This window comes from Primulina tabacum, unplaced genomic scaffold, assembly GCF_025594145.1.
Source record: "Primulina tabacum isolate GXHZ01 unplaced genomic scaffold, ASM2559414v2 Contig581, whole genome shotgun sequence".
In the NCBI taxonomy this organism is placed as follows: Eukaryota; Viridiplantae; Streptophyta; class Magnoliopsida; order Lamiales; family Gesneriaceae; genus Primulina; species Primulina tabacum.
Window position 1 is genome coordinate 828 of NW_027459792.1, and position 15,941 is coordinate 16,768.

The 15,941-nt window shown below is 31.6% G+C and overlaps 1 pseudogene; it reads left to right on the forward strand.

Moving 5' to 3' along the window:
- The first annotated feature begins 4,742 nt into the window (after nt 1-4,742).
- Nucleotides 4,743-10,473, forward strand: LOC142534537 (coiled-coil domain-containing protein SCD2-like; annotated as a pseudogene).
- Nucleotides 10,474-15,941: the final 5,468 nt, after the last annotated feature.

A 15,941-nucleotide genomic window follows, 5' to 3' on the forward strand; every position in this document is an offset into this window, starting at 1 on the left:
TTCCAAAATTTATATAAAATTCACCAATCTATAAAATTTTAAAATTTGAAAAATATTTAATAAATGGATACGCGCGCGCACACACATATATATTATATCATAAATATTAATAATTTTTAGAGATACGAATTTTTTTCATCTTGGATCTAAATAACAGGGTTTTTGCATCCTAATTACGGAAAGAATTGGACATATTGGAGATATACCATATGGATGCCACGTTTGTCGTCAAAGTTAACGTCAGGAAGCCAAAAAATTGGCTAAATAATGCAACAAGACAAACTGGTCGTGGCGTAGACCCCGTCAATTAGAAACTATGCCGCTTGGACCCATACCCTTTTATATTTATTATTATTTATTTATTACCTTGCTACTTTTTTATTAAATGCGTCCAAGCATTGATTTTTTGTAGGTGACTCATATCGTTTATGGATGATTGGTTGCGTTAGATTTTTATAAAAAAATTAAATAAATCACAACATATTTTTTTTTTTATGGATGATTGGTTGCGTTAGATTTTTATAAAAAAATTAAATAAATCACAACATATTTTTTTAAAAAAAAAATATATACGAAAATCGATCTATGATACCGTATAATTATATAACATGACATGGTAATGTTTTACGTGTGAATGTGGTAAGTTCTCCAATAAGAATGGAGCTCAACTCCAACAATACAAGAATTGGAGACAAAAGCCGTTTGGTTGATTCTATCCATGCAAACTTCGTCTCTACGAGCCAAGATCACGGCATGTATTATTTTTTTGCTCGTGTACCCGAGTAAGATTATGAAATATGTCGAAAAAATGACACATGTCATGATCTTAACCCGTACAAACAACACCTACACGAGTAATATCGAACAAACAGTCAAAAACTCACCTGGAAAGATTAAAAAGATCATGAAAAATATAAATTATTCCACCGCCCTCGGAGCTCTATTTGGGATGAGTTGGGCCGAAAGGTATTGTCCTTGTCACTATTTTGTCTGGGGGCCTACTTCCAATCTTTTTTTTACCCACGTTTATTGGGATCAAGCTGACTTCTCCCAACACGTAGAACATGTTGACTACGATAACTAGCCACTTCCATTTTGAATCATCGTCGTAGAATTAGAAACACACACGCCATAATTTTCCTTTTTTTTAAAAAAAAAATCAATGAATTAACATATCCGAAAATAAACGAATTTCTCGTGATATTATTCCTTGTGGATAAAAACTTGGGTGAGACGGTATCACGAGTCGTATTTTGTAAGACGGATCTCTTATTTGGGTCATCCATGAAGAAGCATTACTTTTATGCTAAAAGTATTGCATTTTATTGTGAATTTCGATAGGATTGACCGTCTCACAGATAAAGATTCGTGAAACTATCTCACAAGAGATCTACTGTTTCTTGTGATATTATTAAAATTAGATATGATGTAGTTCTAGATAAGTAAGAATGGATAATGTCGGCCCAAATTAGATCTTCCTATAATGTTTAGAATCCCAAAATTACCTAAATACCTAATTAATAGATTAGATGACGCATCACTTAATTAACAAATTGTACAAGAAAAGGCTATTGACATGTTAGATCCATCATTTTTTTATTTATTACAACAATTTTTTTTATCCATGTGATCGATGTAAGAAAGATCTCATGCCTAACTTTGCTTCTTCGCCCATTCTTCTCTATTTACTCGCTAGAAATCTAAATTGTTTTCTATCAATTATGAACAAAAGTATTCGAGTTTTGGTAAAAACGAGTGAAAATTTAATATCTTATCGATTTTATCGAAATTTCTAGTTTTTTCCGACTATATTTAATATGTATATACATTTATCGATACGTATGTGATCAGACTATGATATGTACTGTGTTATTCATGTTTGTATTATGTACAACAATACAAGAAGTTGGGAACTGGGATTCTGGGAAGTGTGTGGAAAAGTAAACAAGAATATGCACTTCAACAGCTCTGCTAGACTTTATGCACCTTAAATACCAAAAACAAATTGACAATTTTTTAATAAAAAGAAAATTAAAATTCTTAGTATAAAATTTCCGATAAATGTGGAGCTGAGGCATAAAATTTTAAATACCCATATACCATATATGAATAATTAATATTATTGCATAAAAAAGCTAACACTCTTTATATTTTATTTTTTTTAAAAAAAAACTCCAATTTATTCCTTTATTAATTTTTTGAAATTATATTTTCTGGAAAACATTTATCCGGAAATATTGTGAACAAAAGAAAACACACCGCCCTTCTCTTTTACAAAGTGACATCGATTGGACCTAACGCGGTTGAATTAAAGCCCTTCTTTTTTTCTTAAATTTTGACGATCGATATGGTTTGCGGCCCCAAATTTATAAGCTCCCAGTACAAAAATATTTGAAATTAAGATCTAGTTTGGAGATTATTTAATTATATATTTTTAATTATATTTACTGAAAAAATAAAAATTTGACGTTGGATCGCAATAAAAATAGATAAAAATGATTAAAGTTTTTTTTTTTTTTTGGTTTTTTTATCCGAAGATAAAATTATGAATCTCGGATCTATTCCAAGTATTGGGATGAAAGGTGTAAGCGAACCAAGAGACCCGTGTAAACATGGTTCAAGGTTTCACAAAAACTCTCGTACGATCAATTTTGTGAGACGTGTATTTTTTTGAGTCATTCATGAAAAAATATTACTTTTTATGTCAGAAATATTATTTTTTATTGTAAATGTGAAATTGATCATTTTCATAAATAAATATTTGTGAAATCGCTCACAATATAGACATACATGAAAGGTTTTTAAGAGACCGGTTTTAAATTATTTGTGTTTCTTACAGACGCATTACAATGTTCGGTCGAGTGTTTCCACGTAGTCCACTTGATCGAATTGATTTGGTTGGCAGTAAGAATTTAATTAGTTTGATTCTCTTCAACACAACAAATAAATCACCAAAATTCTCGAGAGATATCTCTAATCCAAATCGAATTCGTGAAAAAAAATATTACGTCTCACTTACTCATGAATATGGTTGACATATATTTTACAAAACAGATCCGTCAAACCATCTCCACAAAAACAACCGACACGATATATCAAAAGTAAAAAAATATAAAGTACTAATTATATTATAGTATAAAAATATAATTATTTTTAAGAAATTTTTTCCTCCGCTGTTTAAAGGTTTACTTTCAAACAGCATTAAGATCAAAACGTACACAGTTAAAATGTGACTAATTCTTGCATAGGATATCGATAAGTCTCTCTCCCCTCGTTACGTAAGCCTGCAAGGCACTTGGAAAACACTATATACCGATAACAATAATAGTCTTCCCTAATGTTTCGATATATGTTGCTCTTTTCAAGGTTTTTATTCCACCGGTAATAACATGATCCCCACTGTTAAAACTCGTTGGACGTCGATAGTCTACGTAAACCGACGACGGCGAATTAGTCTTCGTTTTTTTTAGAATATTTTCAGCAAATATTTGTTCGGTTTTAAGGTTGAATGAATGATTCCGTAAAGAAAAAGGGACGATGTTTGAGTAAGCATTACCTAAGCATGCATTGCTGCCAATTGACTAATTTGCAAAAGGTGCAAGAATTTTGATTTTGGTGGGTCTTTTTGGTGACCACGTCATTGTTTCCTACTTTGATCATCGCCTCACCACCACATTTTTTCCCTCCGTAGGGGCTCGGTAAATCATAGTGTTCAAATTAGAAGCAATCCCATTAGCAAATGCGGATTATCCGCTTTCTTTTTTGGAAAAAAAAAAAAATAGACCTAAAAGTCAACCAAATCTATTATATTGCTTTACTAAATAACAAATTAACATCAACCTTAGATTATGATTTGGTTCGACTTTGTTCGATTTGAACGACCGCATATCAATTAAAGGCAAAAGCTTGTGTGAGACGGTCTCACGGGTCGTATTTTGTGAGGCGTATTTCTTATTTGAGTCATCTATGAAAAAGTATTACTTTTTATGCTAAGAGTATTATTATTTTTTTTTTTTTGTGAATATCGATAGGGTTGACCCGTCTCACGGATAAGGCAAAAACTTGTGTGAGACAGTCTCATGGGTCGTATTTTGTGAGACATATCTCTTATTTGAGTTATCCATGAAAAATTATTACTTTTTATGCTAAGGGTATTACTTTTTTATTGTGAATATCGATATGGTTGACCCGTCTCACAGATAAAGATTCGTGAGACCGTCTCACAAGATACCTGCTCCACTGATAAAGATTCGTGAAACCGTCTCACAAAAGACCTACTCATCAATTAAATGATCATTGTTGATATTTTTTTTTTATGTGAAGTCGAGCAGGAACGTAATTTAGCCCGTCGATGACCATTAGACGTGCGGTAAGTATAGCGTCTCACGAGCTTTTACGCTTGCTTTGTTCCTAGGGCTTGGATTCACAATGTATGAAACAAATAAAGGTTAAAAATACCAAGAAATTTAAAAGCCAGTGGTACATGTTGCTCGAGAAAAAGTACCGTAGAATGATGTGCATCGGCCAACATTGGGCTGTAAATCCAGGAAAAGTGGATTCGTGGGAATAAATGGGCTTACTTGGGCTACAATCCACTTTGCACCATATCAGGCCTCATGCTAATGGATAGAAGAGGCTTGGTTATATAATATGGGCTGGTTTGAAACATTTTGCCAGAAAATTATAAAACCAAAATTCTTTTTGTTTCTTTCAAATATATTTTTAGGAATATTTATTCGCAATTTTGATTCACTTTTTAACATTTCGATTTTGGTTTCTCGTTTCAAACAGATTGGCCTTACCGATCGATCTAGCGAATTGGTCGCTGAAATGCTCGTATCTGGTATGATGAATCTTCATGTAATATAGCATTAAAATGCACGCAAATTATTATTTTTTCGAATGTTGTAATTCTTCACCGACGTATTGCACCATACGCGAATATGGCATTCTCGTGGCTCTTGATAAGGGAATTTAAGTTTTTTTTTTAACGTTTGCACCAAGATCCATTGTTGATTCGTATAAGTTCGCCGAAATACGGTCGAATTTGATATCTGATTGTTTTAAATTTCTGCATTTCCGAGTTCGATTGTTATGCGGGAGGCTTAATTGAGTCTGGGCAGAGTGGAATATCTAAATACATCAAAGTTAATTTATTATGAAGTTGTTTTGTATGCTTCAATAAAAAAATAACAATAATGATTGACTTGTTATGAGTTGGACTAAGGTGTTGTCATTTGCATTTGTTATGTTTGCAGAAACGTTTCAGTGAGGCCATTATATTTGTAGCAAAAGAGATCTAGAACATCAAGAAGGTGTTTTGGCAGTATGACGTCCCCATTGCATCGCCATGCGCGCCCGGGTTCGACCGGAATTGCAAATATGAGGAGACCACAGAACACCAAAGTGGCAGCTCAAAGGCTTGCTCAGGTTATGGCTCACCAACCTGCAGATGACGAAGATGATGAGGATGATTTGTATGGTTTTGAATCGGCTGTTCCATCAGTTGGCATTGGACTTGCGGGTGGAAAGAAAACTCGAAATCGTTCTCCAACAGTAAGAAGCTTGATCATACATATGTCTGATATGAAATAGTTTCAGAGAGTGATTATGTTGCATCTCTTGGTCCCATATCTCCACCAATATGTGGTAAAAAAACTATCTCAAGTGGTTGAGTAGGTGGCTTTTTGAGGCGAGGTCAAGGGATAGTGCCAAACTGGGTTGTTAAAGGAACTTCCCATGGGTTCTCTTGCATATTAGTTCCGGACAGTGTTATTGAGGATTAGTTACAGTATGTGTACCTAGTAATAATTCCTATCTGTACAAGTATAAAATCCATTTTATATTGCTTTCTAGACAGGTCGTACCACATTAGAACAGCCACCATCTGTTCGTTCGGCGTTTGGTTCCAGACCATCTGCAACTGTTGCTTCGGTGCAAGAGCAGCCTTTATCAGCTCGCTCAGCTTCTCTTCTCCGACCATCAAAATCTAGGCTGGTAGATCCTATAATAAGACATTTCCCTCAACCCAAAGAAGACTATGCTGAAGAATCAAATGCACCATCTGCTCATTCTATAGCTGTTAGAAGATCACCTTCTTATATTAGTCAGGAAGAACAGCCTCCATCAGCTCGTTTTTGAGTCAGGTGGCGGTCGAAATTTAGAGGTCAAGACTGCTTCTATGGTACCACCAAGCATACCTATATCACATAAGTCAGTGGTGTCAGGAATTCCAGCAGAAATGCAACTGAATAGATTCAAGGATAAAAGGTGTTTTGAGTTGATTCACCTTGCATCGACTAGAAATTTGTAAATAATATTTTATCATATTGGAAAAATGTTTGATTTGGATCCCCTTTCCATTCACCGTCTTATTTTTTTTAAGGTTCTAAATTGTTTTTTATCTTACCCAACTTTCGGTACCTCAATATCACTGAATTCAACTTTGTATGAATGAACATGGTAGAACTTACTCTACCCTCGCTTAAGTAAGTGAAAAACGAGAGTCTTGCATTGTCTTGTGATATCAATTTGGTTCTTCAACTTATCTTAATCGTTTTCCTAAAAAAATAGATCTGAGCGACTGAGTCAATAACCGCAAATGCAAGTTTTCAAAAGCTCACTCTGCCTAATTTCTTGAAACCGAATCATTCCTCGTTACATAATTAGATTTTATTATTTCTTTTCACCTTTATACATATTAGTTTGTGCGTTGGAGCTAGTATATATGATCCTTCAAATTCCAGGTTATCTCTGGACTTTGGAACTTTCAAATACAAAGAGCCTAGCGACCACCAGTCTGCTGCTTTGAAAGATGAGGTACATTTATGCACTTGAGAGTGATTTTTACAGTTTCTGTGATCTTTCGTTTAGCCTCTTTTATCCTGTTTACAATTGCTAATTGGCACATCAAATTGCAGCTTGACACGCTGCAAGAAGAAAACGACAATTTATTGGAAAAGGTGATTTTTTTCTAGCTTATAACTTTATGAACTCGTGATTTGTTTATTTTGTGTGGCAAGTCTCGTCTCACATGTTGGCATTTGGATCAGAATTTGTAATATCATATATCAGCTAGCATTTCACATTCACCTCTTCTATTCAGTTGCGTATTACGGAAAAAAGGTGTGAGGAGTCTGAAGCAAGAACGATGCAGCTCGAGCAACAGGTAATCCTGCAAGTGTATTCAAATGCCTCGACGTAAAAGCTGCAATTTATGTTACATTTTTTTCTTTATAACAAGTAAGCGCCTTGCATCATTTTTAATTCACCCTTGATCTCCAATGTACGCATGCTCGTATCGCCTTAATTTCTGAATTCAGGAGAATTTGAACTTTGAGTTTAGTGATTTCTCTTGGTCCTATTCTAGATTGCATCTCTTGGAGGAGGCGTATCTTTAGAAGCCGCCTTCTGAGCAGGTAAATTATTTTAGAACGCTCTTGCAAAACACAGTGAATGTCAGCTCTAAATTTTGTTCCCTGGCAGGAAGGAAGCTGATCTTCAGAAACGAGAGGTATGTAGAATAAGAATTGTCATCTAGTGACTCATGTTTTCATATTTACTTTAAATCAATTTTTTTTAGGCAGCTCTTAAAGTTTCAGCACAAACCTATGGTGGAAGTGATGAGGAGATTGCTGCCCTCCGAATGGAAGCTGAGGTGGTTTGAATATTCAACTCCATCTTATATTTCTCCTGTTCCAATACCAAGTTTCTATGGGTTTGGCCTATGTGGGCAATAATTGATTTCATCGTTCTATATAACAGTAATCAGATATGCACTTAAGCTGTTGCACAATTTAATCAAATATATATCTGGCGATCTGTCATGCTCACCTCTTCCATAGTTTGTGCTTGGTTATGCCATGCGTCTCTTTAGCCTTAAATTTAGGATTGACAATGGCAGAAGGGGTATTTCAGAATGTGAATTAGATTATTTCTTTTTTATTATTTTTTTTACAAGACTGCTAGGAATGAAGCTACATCAGCTTTGGAGCAGCTCAATGGTGCTGAATCTGAAGTTAAATCACTTCGGATCGTGGCACAAAGAATGATATTAACTCAAGAAGAAATGGTATCAGCAAATAAAAACTTTTCTTACTATATTTTCTTGATCCCTTTTCTTTGTTCATACTTGTGTCATTGACAGTCCCTCACTTTAGGAAGAGGTTGTTCTCAAAAGATGTTGGCTTGCTCGGTACTGGAGTTTATGTCTTCGCCATGGTAATTTTCTTTTACCCATAAACATTCTCACCAGAAATACTTTGTTACTTTCCTTTTCATTGTCAGGTAGGGGTAACCAGTTTTGAGCTGAGCTGACGGTTTCCCCTGCCCTTCCAAAAAATCAAAATTTGATTCTTGGAGAGCAAATAGTTACAAGGCTAAAATTGATAATCGTATACAGGGAAGACTAAAGATGTTACAGACCATAGTTACATTAATTGAAACAGAGTTTTTTCAGTATTTATGTACATTGCAGGTATCTATTCTGAGATTGCTGGGGCGAGATACAGATATTGGTCATCTGTTACATCTCGTCCATTCGAAACGATACTGGGTGCCGGCGAGAAGGCAAAAAATGAAAGCGCATCAAGTACGTTCCCCTAAGTAGTCGGATTCACTTTAGTGCTCAATAATGCTAATGAAATCACATACCAAAACTTGGCCTGTGGAAAGTTTATTCTCCCTTGCTGGTCCCTGGCAGGCCAGATAAACAAGGGTCGCAGTTGGTTGATTGGCCTATGTAAAAGTATAATGACTCATACAATCATACTATATTCATTGATTTTCCTCAAAACGTCAACAGACGATGAGTGAAATGACTATCAAGTCTAGATATGGTGCCAGGCTTTCATTTTGCAAACCATTTCTGTTTAATAATTCTTCATTCTTTTGGTTGAAATTAACTTGATGTTGCTATACTGATCTTCCTTGATTATATTTACCTCCTGTATGTTTTGCAGTTAACAATGATCTCCAAGAAAGGGAGAAAGTCCTACACCACCTGGACGATGTCTTGAAAAAAGACAACGTCGAAAGTATGCTTTTAGTTGATAAAGGTCTCAGGGAACTTAATGCACTTAAGGTTAATTATATACTGGCCTTGTTTCAACGTTGATACGTTTATTTGGAAAACAAAACGGAAATCTTAATCATTTTATTTACACTCGAGTAGGATGAAGTTTGTGTAATTTTTTTTGAAGGTAGAGGAGGCAGTAACCTTATCAATGGCTCAAAACCGTTTCCCCAGCATAGCAAAATCTAATTCAACTGGTAAAAATTAAAGGAGTGTTTTTCATCTTCTAGATTGCATTCTGTTGTACTTTATCACCAGCTATTCTAGTTGAACTATGTCTTTTTTAAAGTCAATTATTTGATCATGTCCTTTTTCCGAATGTAGATGAAATTAATCTGCCAATTGAAGGTCAGAATTTTTCAGAAACATTTGGTAAGTTTATGTACAAAATAATTTCAATAATATATTAATGTTCGTATTATGTATTTGTTATTTACAAATCGTATCCTTTGTTTCAGTATTAAGTGAAGAGGAGTCCGAAGACGTTCTTCTGAAGCAGGTATTTTGTCACACTACCAAGGGAAAAGAGTTTATTTTTAAAGCAACGGATTGATTTTAATACTGTATTACTAAATCCCTCTATTTTTTCAGGCTTGGATAACATATTTTTGGAGAAGAGCGAAGAATCATGGATTGGAACCCGACATTGCCGAAGAAAGGCTGCAGTTCTGGATCAACCAAGAGAATGTGACACCTAATTCACATGATGCAGTGGATGGTATTATGCTCCCTTTTGCAACGTTTGTTTTCCCTATGAAATAACTTCAATCTGCCTATGGAGAATGCTTCTGTTTCTGTATTTCTTTGTGACTATGGCCGCGGGTACTGTGTCAGCCCAGGTTTTTCCCTGTGACATTTTCTCCGTCTCCCCCATTCTTTTGCCAACTTTGCAAGTGATTGACATGAATCAATCAACATAAATGCATGTTGTGGCGTGTGAAAACTCAGGTCATTTTAACGAATAAGTCTGAAAGAGGCCATGTATCAATCCAGGACCCTGGCCGGGGAAATAATATTGTAGACTTATATTTCGTTATAACTCACAAACAACATAACCTATTTCTTTCTTTTTGTATCACAGTCGAGCGTGGTTTGATGGAGCTAAGGAAGCTGGGGATCGAGACCAAGTTGTGGGAAGAATCTCGTAGATTGATAGATTCAGACTCAACCCAAAAAACACTTCTGGGAATCGAATCTTAGAACAAACATATGGCTAAGATTTGCTTTTTATATTTTCTTGCAAGTATTACATCAAGATGTGCTTGTAAATCTTGATATTTGTCCGAATCAGGAGACCTTAAATGGTATTTACCGTTAAACATGTCTGAAAATAGATGGGTACAGGTACCACCAAATCGAGAAAAGTTAAAAAATCCTTTTCTCTGAGCAATATTATTCCTTGTCTGATGTGATGGTTCCTTGTCAAATTAGTTTGAAATTTGATTTTCTTAAAATGCCGGGTGGGGAGAAATTACGTGAATTTAATGTGGCTTGCCCCCAAAGGAAATTTGCCTCAGACAGTATGAACAAAGCTAATTCCCATTTTCAACTTACGGTTCATGTAAGTTGAAACCAGTGAAGCTTCTAATTCTGATTCATTTGGACCATGACATCTCATTGGTGACCACAGATGTGGACTTCATATCAAAACTATAGAAATATATATATATATATTCGACATTCTGAATCATTTGGTTACACGGGTTAGTTTGACTAATTTGTGTGATTAGTGATGCAATCGTTACGTTTAGCTTCCAACCAACTACAATTATTATTATTTTTTTACAAAAAAAATAAAACTAGTATATGTGTTAAATAATACATTTTTAAAAGTAAAATAATATTAAAAAGAATAATCGAATGCAACCAATAAACGGATATTTTAATTTGTATATTAAAAAAAACTGAATTATCAAATATGCTGAACCAAATTCTAATTGTAATTGATTGATCTATATAACTAGAGCCATGGAAATAGTCTGGATAATAATTTAGCACTTTTTATTCAAATGAATATTTTCGGTTTTAAAGAAACTGTTCAAAACAGTTTGAATGAAGAATATGATTTACCTGATAATTTAGATTTATTGAATAAATGGACTATTCCTAAGATAGAATCTAAAATGATCTATAAGTTAGGAACCTTTGAAAAAATTGGTTTTAAACAAGTGGTTAAAACTACAGAATCATCGGTACCACTTCATAATAATGAAATGGTTATTAGATTGTTAAACAATAAAGATATTTTGCCTTATAGAAAAAATTACAGATTCATGCATATAGGTTTAATTCAAATAGCTTTTAGACCTTTAACATTAGAAGGACTACCAGAAAGCTTCATAGCAGCTTTAAGAGATGGTAGAAATTTGAATTGGAAACAATCACTTATGGGAATAATTCAATCTAGTCTGGCTCATGGTCCAGTATATTTTGATGTTTATCCGAATTTATCTTTATCTTTGTCTGATATTAATATATTAGATTCTTTAACATTAAATGTTAAAACTCATGGTTATAATTATACTCCTGACACAGAAGTTATATGTATCTGTTATCGTATTTATTATAAGCCATTATTTACACTGAATCCTATGTGTAAAAGAATAGATAAAAAATTAAATGAAACTATTCTTATAGAAACTAATTTTAATAGATCTAATATTACAACCCGTAGATCTATAAAATGGGAAGAAATTGAATTTCCAGAAAACTGGATAATTGAACAAGCTGTTCCTAGAAATCCTATAATAAATAGGGATTTACAACAAGTTATTCAGAATAATGAAGGATCTGTTCAAATACAGTTTAATAATGAACAAAGAAGATTATTGCCATCTTCTATCTATACTAGATCAAGATCTAGTTATTCTTTTATTTCGCCTTTAGATTATTTGGTGGATATTCCTCAAACTTCTAGAGCTTCTACTTCTCAGATAAGAGAAGATGTTGAGTCTCCTGTACAAGATACAGTAGATGAATTAATTATTAATCAGAATAATATTGTGCATAAAAGTAACTTTCAAAAAGTTAGAGAAACTGATACAGTTTCAGAAATGAATTTTAGTATTTAATGAATAGTAAAACTAAAATTGATTTTACTAAAGGATCTCTTGCTAGGGCAAGGATCAATGCAGAATTTTATTTACCCAAATGGGAATCTTTCAGAAATTGGTACTTTAAAAGTTTTTCTGAAGATGAGTTTAATTATATTGTTGTGGAATTTTATAAATATTGTGAAAACCAGAATAAATTGATTCATTTTGTTCCTTGGTTTTTTAAAACATTTATTATAGATTATATTTCTATTCTTGAAAGAAATTATAAACTTTCTACAGGACAGATTCAAAAATCTGTCTATGCTCCTCAACAATCTTTTATTATAGAAAAGAATAATAAAATTTTAAATTTTACTGCTTTTTCAAAATTATTTGAAAATGATATATTACAGATAACTGTTAAAAATATTAATCAGATAATTGAAAAACAGAATTATACAAATTTGTATCTTACGATAATAGGAGAAGAGATAGTTTCTCTTAAGGACCGTATTGATAAAATAATTCTGGCTATTAATCAAATTAAACCAGATGTTCATATTCAAACTAAAGAAGAAGAAACTAATATTGTTTCTATTGCTACTGCTTCTATTCAATCCCCTCCAGATATCAATGATTTTAAATTTAAATCTTCTGTTTCTGATATAGAAAAATTATTAGAAGAAAAATTTAAAAATCTGAATTTGAATACTCTTAATGAAGAGTTTGATAATGATAATGATCATTCTGAAGAAGAAATTAATAAAATTAAATGGGCAGATAGACCTACCCAAACTAAATATTATTATAATAGACCTACTCCCATGGACGTTCTTATTGAAGAACAAGAATATATATTTGCTAATAGTTATAATGGGAAAAGTATTTATGAATGGAATATTGATGGTTTTAGTGATAAACAAATTTATAATACTGCTCACAGAATGCTTATGTATAGTACTGTGTGTAAAACTTCAGGCAATACTGATAAAAATATTGCTAAGATGATTATATCAGGTTTTACTGGTCAACTTAAAGGTTGGTGGGATAACTATTTAAATCAATTCCAAAAGGAAGATATTATTAATTCTATTAAGATAGAGAATAATATTCAATCAGAAAATGTTGTTTATTCATTAATAATGACTATGATTGAACATTTTACTAGAAAATTCACAGATGATAGTGAAAAGACTCGTACTTTATTAATTAATCTAAAATGTAAAACACTTACTGATTTTAGATGGTATAAAGATACCTTTTTATCTCGTATATATGAGATACCAGATTGTAATAATAGTTTCTGGAAAGCTAAATTTATAGATGGTTTACCTTTTCTATTTGCTGAAAGAATTAGAAAAGTATTAAGAAAAGATGAGATTAATATTCCATATGATAATTATACTTATGGAAATTTAATTAATACTTGCATTAAAGAGGGTTTAGCTCTCTGTAATGAATTAAAATTAAATAATCAAATTAAAAGAAAGAATTTACTTGAGAAAAAACAATTAGGTAAATTTATTGATCAATTTGGTATGGACTTACCTAATACAGGTAAGAAAAAAATTAAAGAAAAAAATGAAAAACTTTATAGAAAGAAAAGATACTTGTCTGATAGACAAAGAGATAAAAAGAAAAAAAGAAAAGAAAGCCGTGATTTACGGAAAGAAGAAAAATACAAAAACAAATTAATAATTTGTAGAAAATGTAAAAAGCCAGGTCATTATGCTAATCAATGTTGGGCTAAAAACAAAATTAATAATTTAGATATAGATGATAATCTAAAAGAAACATTATTTAAAATAATAATGGATTCGAATAATAATTCTGACAGTGAAACTGAGAATTCTTCAGAATATTATATTTCAGAAGAAATAATAGATAGTGAATCAGATATTTCTAATGATTTAAATGAATGTAATAATTGTATACAAGGAAAATCTTGTTTAAATCATATAGAAGATAAAAATGATGAATTTTATAAACTCATGTCTCAATTTCAGAATTTAAATATTAATGTGTTAACTAACAATAATATTTTAGAATTTCTGAAAATGATTAAGGATCCAGTTTTAAAATCCACAATTATTGATCAAATGGAGAATACTGCTTCAACTAGCAATAATAATAATAATATTCTTGTTAAACAAGAACAATCTTACTCTATGAAAGAAGTTAAAAATCTTCTTCAACAGAAATATAGTAAACAGAATCCAGTTACTATACAGGATTTAGTTAAAGAAATAGAAAATCTTAAAGAACAAGTAAAAATTTTACAACACAATAATAATAGTTTAAATTATCGTGTTTCAATCATTGAAACTAATAATAATAATTCAGTTAATAATTCTGATAGTTTTGATAATCTACAAGATATTTCTTTTCCTGATCCAGATAAAAAACATTTATCTGTTTTGAGCATGATCATATCTCAAAAATGGTACATTAATATAACATTATTAATTGAAAATTCTTATAAAAAGAATTTCATTGCTATGATTGATAGTGGTGCAGACTTAAATGTTATACTGGAAGGATTAATTCCTACGAAATATTTTCATAAAACCACTCATTCTCTCTCTCATGCAGGAGGAGAACCATTAGAAATAAATTATAAATTACCAAAGGTTTATATTTGCAAAGATAAAAACTGTATTCAAACCAGTTTTTTATTAGCAAAAGATATTTCTAGCCAACTTATACTTGGTCTTCCTTTTATTTATCAAATTTATCCTTTAACTTATGTTGATGAAACATGTATTATAGGTACTTTTAAAGGTAATCTTATTTCCTTTAAGTTCATAACTAAACCTGTTCATAGAATTCTTAATGAATTACAAGAGAAGATTAATATGAAAACTTTTCAGATTAATTCTTTAAAAGAAGAAGTTAATATATTAACTATAGATGATAAATTACAGAATCCTAAATTACAGGAGAAAATCAAACTTATTTATAATAAGTTCTCATTAGAAATATGTAATGATCTTCCAAATGCTTTTTGGAATAGAAAGAAGCATATTATCTCTCTCCCATATGAAGAGAATTTTGATGAAAAGAATATTCCTACCAAGGCTCGTCCTTGTCAAATGAATTCTGAATATTTAGAATTATGTAAGAATGAAATTCATTCTTTATTAGAAAAAGGATTGATAAAGCATTCTCAATCTCCTTGGTCATGTACTGCTTTTTATGTTAATAAACATTCTGAACAGGAAAGAGGTGTTCCAAGATTAGTCATAAATTATAAACCTCTTAATAAGGTTCTCAAATGGATTAGGCATCCTATTCCTAATAAAAAAGATTTATTAGATAGACTTGTTAATGCTATCATATTTTCAAAATTTGATTTAAAATCAGGATTTTGGCAGATTCAGGTAAAAGAATCAGATAGATATAAAACTGTTTTTAATGTTCCAATAGGACATTATGAATGGACAGTAATGCCATTTGGCCTTAAAAATGCCCCTTCTGAATTTCAACAAATTATGAATGATATTTTTTATAATTACAGCAATTTTATAATTGTTTATATTGATGATATCTTAGTATTTTCTAATGATATTGAAATACATTTTAAAAATTTAGATATATTTAAAAATATTGTTATTCAAAATGGACTTGTTATCTCAAAATCTAAAATGAATTTATTTCAAACTAATATTAGATTTCTTGGTCATATGATTGAGAAATGAAAAATAATTCCTATACAGAGAAGTATAGAATTTGGTTCAAAATTTCCTGATATTATAACTGATAAAACTCAGTTACAAAGATTTTTAGGAAGTTTAAATTATATTTCTCCTTATATTAAAGATCTTACTAAAGAT